Here is a 7,462-nt window from a genome sequence, read left to right as displayed (position 1 = left end):
TTCTGGCGAGGAGTCTTATCCTGGGCACAGACAGTACAGGCCCGCACAAAATCAACAACATCAGTCTCCAGAGTCGGCCACCAATAAAAACGAGAGATGAGTTGCAAGGATTTTTTGATGCCCGCATGGCCTGCGAGGTGAGAGGAGTGTCCCCATTTGAGAATCCCGAGACGCTGGCGTGGAGAAACGAAGGTCTTCCCTGGAGGAGTTTGACTGATGGAGGCTGGAGAAGTGGAGATCAGACAGTCAGGAGGAATGATGTGTTGTGGAGAGACCTCTACTTCAGAGGCATCAGAAGAACGAGAGAGGGCATCGGCCCTAATGTTCTTGTCAGCAGGGCGAAAATGAATTTCAAAGTCAAAACGGGCAAAGAATAACGACCACCTGGCCTGGCGAGGGTTCAGTCGTTGGGCAGACTGGTGATAGGAGAGATTCTTGTGATCAGTGTATATGATAACTGGAAATTTTGATCCCTCCAGCAGGTGCCTCCATTCCTCAAGCGCCAATTTAATGGCCAGTAGTTCTCGATCCCCGATGGAGTAATTTCTCTCCGCCGGGGAGAAGGTCCTAGAAAAAAAAAAAACACAAGTCACAGCATGTCCGGAAGAATTTTTTTGTAGAAGGACAGCTCCAGCTCCCACTGAGGAGGCATCTACCTCCAATAGGAAGGGTTTAGCTGGGTCAGGTCTGGAGAGCACGGGAGCAGAAGAAAAGGCAGACTTGAGATGTTTAAATGAGTCTTCCGCTTGGGGAGACCAGGACTTAGGATTGGCATTTTTCTTGGTTAAAGCCACGATAGGAGCCACAATAGTGGAAAAGTGTGGAATAAACTGTCTGTAATAATTGGCGAACCCCAAAAAACGTTGGATAGCACGGAGTCCGGAGGGGCGTGGCCTATCTAAGACGGCAGAGAGTTTATCTGGGTCCATTTGTAGTCCCTGGCCAGAGACCAAGTATCCTAGGAAAGGAAGAGATTTACATTCAAAGAGACATTTCTCCATTTTGGCATAAAGTTGATTGTCCCGAAGTCTCTGAAGAACCATGCGGACATGCTGGCGGTGTTCTTCTAAGTTGGCAGAAAAAATCAGAATATCGTCCAGATAAACCACAACACAGGAATATAGGAGATCACGAAAAATTTCATTAACAAAGTCTTGGAAGACGGCAGGGGCGTTGCAAAGGCCAAAGGGCATGACCAGATACTCAAAGTGTCCATCTCTGGTGTTAAATGCAGTCTTCCATTCGTCCCCCTCCCTGATGCGGATGAGATTATAAGCACCTCTTAAGTCCAGTTTGGTAAAGATGTGGGCACCTTGTAAGCGATCAAAGAGTTCCGAGATAAGAGGTAAGGGGTAGCGTTTTTTTACCGTGATTTTATTAAGTCCGCGGTAATCAATGCAAGGGCGTAGGGAGCCATCTTTTTTGGACACAAAAAAAAAATCCAGCTCCGGCAGGGGAGGAGGACTTGCGGATAAACCCCTTTTTTAAATTCTCCTGGATGTACTCCGACATGGCAAGAGTCTCTGGAGCAGACAGAGGATAGATTCTGCCCCGGGGTGGAGTAGTACCCGGGAGGAGGTCAATAGGGCAGTCATAAGGCCTGTGAGGAGGTAAAGTCTCAGCTTGCTTTTTGCAAAAAACGTCAGCATAGTCCATATAAGCCTTAGGAAGACCGGATACAGGAGGAACCACAGGGTCACGGCAAGGAGTACTGGGAACCGGTTTAAGACAGTCCTTGTGACAAGAAGTACCCCAGTTCTTGATTTCTCCTGTGGACCAATCAAGGGTTGGGGAATGGCGTTGAAGCCACGGTAATCCAAGAAGAATTTCAGAAGTGCAGTTGGAGAGGACCAAAAATTCAATTTTTTCGTGATGAGGTCCGATGCACATTAGGAGAGGTTCCGTGCGGTAACGCACGGTACAGTCCAATCTTTCGTTGTTAACAGAATTGATGTAGAGGGGTCTGGCGAGACTGGTCACCGGAATGTTGAACCTATTGATGAGAGAGGCCAAAATAAAATTTCCTGCAGATCCGGAATCCAAGAAGGCCATAGCAGAGAAGGAGAAGGTAGAGGAAGATATCCGCACAGGCACAGTAAGGCGTGGAGAAGCAGAGTTGACATCAAGAACTGTCTCACCTTTGTGCGGAGTCAGCATACGTCTTTCCAGGCGGGGAGGACGGATAGGACAATCTTTCAAGAAGTGTTCGGTACCAGCACAGTACAGGCATAGATTCTCCATGCAGCATCGTGTCCTCTCTTGAGGTGTCAAGCGAGACCGGTCAACTTGCATAGCCTCCACGGCGGGAGGCACAGGAACGGATTGCAGAGGACCAGAGGAGAGAGGGGCCGAGGAGAGAAACCGCCTCGTGCGAACAAAGTCCATATCCTGGCGGAGCTCCTGACGCCTTTCGGAAAAACGCATGTCAATGCGGGTGGCAAGATGAATAAGTTCATGCAGGTTAGCAGGAATTTCTCGTGCGGCCAGCACATCTTTAATGTTGCTGGATAGGCCTTTTTTAAAGGTCGCGCAGAGGGCCTCATTATTCCAGGAAAGTTCGGAGGCAAGAGTACGGAATTGGATGGCGTACTCTCCAACAGAAGAATTACCCTGGACCAGGTTCAACAGGGCAGTCTCAGCAGAAGAGGCTCGGGCAGGTTCCTCAAAGACACTTCGGATCTCCGTGAAGAAGGAGTGTACAGAGGCAGTGACAGGGTCATTGCGGTCCCAGAGCGGTGTGGCCCATGACAGAGCTTTCCCAGACAGAAGGCTGACTACGAAAGCCACCTTAGACCTTTCAGTAGGAAACTGGTCCGACATCATCTCCAAGTGCAGGGAACATTGTGAAAGAAAACCACGGCAAAACTTAGAGTCCCCATCAAATTTATCCGGCAAGGATAATCGTAGGAAGGAAGCGGCCACTCGCTGTGGAGGAGGTGCAGGAGCTGGCGGAGGAGATGGTTGCTGGAGCTGAGGTAATAGCTGCTGTAGCATCACGGTCAGTTGAGACAGCTGGTGGCCTTGTTGCGCTATCTGTTGCGACTGCTGGGCGACCACCGTGGTGAGGTCGGCGACAACTGGCAGTGGGACTTCAGCGGGATCCATGGCCGGATCTACTGTCACGATTCGGCTGGCAGGAGGTGGATCCTCTGTGCCAGAGAGGGATTGGCGTGGACCGTGTAGGTGGATCGGTTCTAAGTTGCTACTGGTATTCACCAGAGCCCGCCGCAAAGCGGGATGGTCTTGCAGCGGCGGTAGCAACCAGGTCGTATCCACCAGCAACGGCTCAACCTCTCTGACTGCTGAAGATAGGCGCGGTACAAGGGAGTAGACAAGAGCAAGGTCGGACGTAGCAGAAGGTCAGGGCAGGCAGCAAGGATCGTATTCAGGGGCAACGGCAGGAGGTCTGGAACACAGGCTAGGAACACACAAGGAAACGCTTTCACTGGCACAATGGCAACAAGATTAAGCCTGATTAACACTGATTAAGCCTGCTGCGCCAATCAGTGGCGCAGTGGCCCTTTAAATTGCAGAGACCCGGCGCGGGGCCGCGCGCGCCGGGACAAGACAGACGGGGAACGAGTCAGGTACGGGAGCCGGGATGCGCATCGCGAGCGGGCGCCTCCCGCATCGCGAATCGCATCCCGGCTGAGAGGGATATTGCAGCGCACCCGGTCAGCAGGTCTGACCGGGGCGCTGCAAATGCGAGGAAGCTGCGAGCGCTCCGGGGAGGAGCGGGGACCCGGAGCGCTCGGCGTAACAGTAATTAATCTCTCCACACATCACTTCACTAGCGCACAACTTGATGTACTTAAAATGGGACAAAATTTTGCACCTACTAATAAATTTGACTATTTTTCAGCAATGAAATTCCTCCACCTCTTTGTGCGCAAGCTTTTATTGAAAAAATTACACTTTAAACCTGACACTCTACTTACCACCATAGAGGAACTTAATGCAGTTGCCACTTTTAAAGATTTATTGAGCGCACAGGAAGGAGAGAAGTTAGGTAGGTTCCCCACTTCGGTTTACCCAAAATCTAAGATGTTGCCACCTTTGTCCTTGTCCCCCTCCATTGAGATTTTTACGCGAATGGTGTTACGCAGTTGGTATTGTCCATGATAATCTTACTGGAGCACAGAGGAAGGCTCCTGGTGAGTTACAGGCAATGGAGGATGTAGTGTTTAAACAAGCGGACAAAGGTGGGAACATCATGTTTTGGCCGGCCAAATCATGTGAACCAGTGAACGTGAGATATTGCGACAGCTCAGAGATAGGGATACCTTCGAAAGACTGGCTTATAACCCTATGATTTCCTTTACAGTGACACACCAGACCATCCTGGAACAGGCCATGGAACAGGGTATCATTACAAAAAAAAAGTGCATGAGGGACTCCTGACTTCTAGCCCACAGGTACTTACTTTTTATGTTCTCCCCAAGATCCACAAAAATCCCCTTGACCCCCCAGGACGTCCTATTGTATTCGGAATTGATGGGTTATGTGACCCAATATGCAGATGTCTTGGGGAGGGTAGACGGGATTTTTGTGGAAGAAAATATGATTTTAGTAACAGCGGATTTAGAATCCCTTTACACATGTATTAAACATGAGGATAGCCTGAGAGCAGTACAATTTTTTCTTGAGTCCAGCAGTTGGGACCGGGATACCTGCCACTTGATGCAGCATCTTCTACATTACGTCTTGATGCATAATCTTTTTATTTTGAAGGATGTTTTTTACCTGCAAAAATGCGGGACTGCCATGGGGGTGGCTTGCACCCCATCATACGCAAACCTTTTCCTGGGTTAATGGCAGAGGGAAGTGTTTTTAGTGTGGGGGTGTGCAGGGTGTCCCGCATGTGCAGTGCTTGATGCGTTATATAGATGATGTGCTGTTCATTTAGCAGGGATCATGGTCCCAACTGGACTCTTTTATGGTAGATCTTAAGAAAAATTACATTAATGTCAAATTGACGTTTAATTGTAGCTCATCTATTTTTTGGATATCAAACTGGAATGGGACCCAAGTGGTTATCAGATTATTACTGTGTATAGGAAAAGTACCACCACAAATGCCCTATTGCATGCTAAGTAAGCTCATCCAAGTTCCACAATTAAAGCTATTCCAACCAGCCAGTTCGTAAGGATGCTCAGAATTTGCTCTATGGAGAATTACTTTGAAGCTCAGAGCAAGGATTTGACTGACCATTTTCTACAAAGGGGATATAGTAGGAAATACATCAAAGAGGCATATGAAAGAGCAAAGAGAACCCCTAGAGCTAACTTATTACAAAGTTGCCCTAAACATAGAAATATGGACAGTCAAACTCGCTTTATATCAGTGTGCAATTGTCAGTGGCAAATGATGCGAGAGGCACTACAAAAATACTGGCCAATTTTATAGTCAGATCCCCAAATAGCCCTTTTGTGTCAGAGACGGTTTTAATGACAGCGAGAAGGGGAAGGAGTATCAAAGACACCTTGCTTAGTAGCCACTATGTAGCTGTTAATGTGAATTCCTTTAGTTCTAGGGTCCCGCGGATTGGGTGTTATCCATGTGGCAACTGTAAGCCCTGTGAGAACATCATCAGGGCTTCAGACTTTGTGACAGCTGACCGTCAGCGGACATTCCAGATTAGGCAGTATATATCTTGCAGCAGTTGCAATGTGATTTATCACGCCACTTGTGACTGTGGCAAGATATATATTGGCCTCACATCTAGGGAGTTGAGGATAAGGACACAAGAGCATGTCAGAGATATCCTTGCTGCAAAAGAGGTGAGGGATATCCACACCCTGAAAACCATTCCTAGACACTTCAAGCTTGTGCACAATTGTGATCCCCGTATTTTTAAGGTGAGAGGTATTTAGAGGCTTCATGTTGGCGCTAGGGGAGGTATGTTCATTGGATTATAGCTAATGAAGAGTGTAGGTGGATTGTGACACTTGGGTCAATTACCCCAATGGGATTAAACGAACAGTTGAGATTTGCCTAATTCCTATAATCTGCCGTCTGTATTTTAATCAATTTTTTGTTCTGTGTTTTTATTAGTAGGTTCTTCTATAGTTCATTCATCAGTGTGCAATTATTAATGTCAAATCGTGACATGTGGAAAGAAAAGAATCTGGAAGATACAACAATGCTCCTCTATTTACACTGCTCAAAAAAACTAAAGGGAGCACTAAGATAACACATCCTAGAGCTGAATGAATGAACTGATGGTGTGAAATACTTTCATCTTTACATAGTTGAATGTGCTGACAACAAAATCCTACAAAAATTATCAATGGAAATCAAATTTATCAACCCAAGGAGGTCTGGATATGTAGTAACACTCAAAATCAAAGTGGAAAACCACACTACAGGCTGATTAAACTTTGATGTAATATTCTTAAAACAAGTCAAAACAACGCTCAGCAGTGTGTGTATGGCCTCCACGTGCCCGTATGAACTCCCTACAACACCTGGGCATGCTCCTGATGAGGCGGCAGAGGATTTTCTAAGGGATGTCCTCCTAGACCTCGACTAAAGCATCTGCCAACTCCTGGACAGTCTGTGGTGCAACGTGGCATTGGTGGATGGAGAGAGACATGATGTCCCAGATGTGCTCAATCGTATAGAGGTCTGGGGAATGGGCGGGCCAGTGCATATCATCAATGCCTTCCTCTGGCAGGAACTGCTGACACACTCCAGCCACATGAGTTCTAGCATTGTCTTGCATTAGGAGGAACCCAGGGCCAACCGCACCAGCATATGGTCTCACAAGGGGACTGAGGATCTCCTCTTGGTACCTAATAAGAATCAGGCTACCTCTGTCAAGCACATGGAGGACCCCCAAAGAAATGCCACCTCCCACCATTACTCAGCCACCGCCAAACCGGTCATGCTGGAGGATGTTGCAGGCAGCAGAACGTTCTCCATGGTGTCTCCAGACTCTGTCACATCTGTCACATGTGCTCACTGTGAGCCTGCTTTAATCTGTAAAGAGGACAGGGTGCCAGTGGCGAATTTGCCAATCTTAGTGTTCTCTGACAAATGCCAAACGTCCTGCAAGGTGTTGGGCTGTAAACACAACCCCCACCTGTGGACGTTGGGCCCTCACACCATCCTCATAGAGTCTGTTTCTGACTATTTGAGTGGACACATGCATATTTGTGGCCTGCTGGAGGTCATTTTGCAGGGCTCTGGCAGTGCTCCTCCTGCTCCTCCTAGCACAAAGGCAGAGGTAGCAATCCTGCTGATGGGTTGTTGCCTTCCTACAGCCTCTTCCACGTCTCCTGATGTACTGGCCTGTCTCCAGGTAGCACCTCCATGCTCTGGACACTACGCTGACAGACACAGCAAACCTTCTTGCCACAGCTGGCATTGTTGTGCCATCCTGGATGAGTTGCACTACCTGAGCCACTTGTGTAGGTTGTATACTCCGTCTAATGCTACCACTATAGTGAAGCCAGCATTC

This window comes from Hyla sarda, chromosome 7 (assembly GCF_029499605.1).
Source record: "Hyla sarda isolate aHylSar1 chromosome 7, aHylSar1.hap1, whole genome shotgun sequence".
NCBI classification, from domain to species: Eukaryota; Metazoa; Chordata; class Amphibia; order Anura; family Hylidae; genus Hyla; species Hyla sarda.
The sequence above is the reverse complement of the archived record's forward strand: the minus strand, read 5'-3'. Positions refer to the sequence as shown.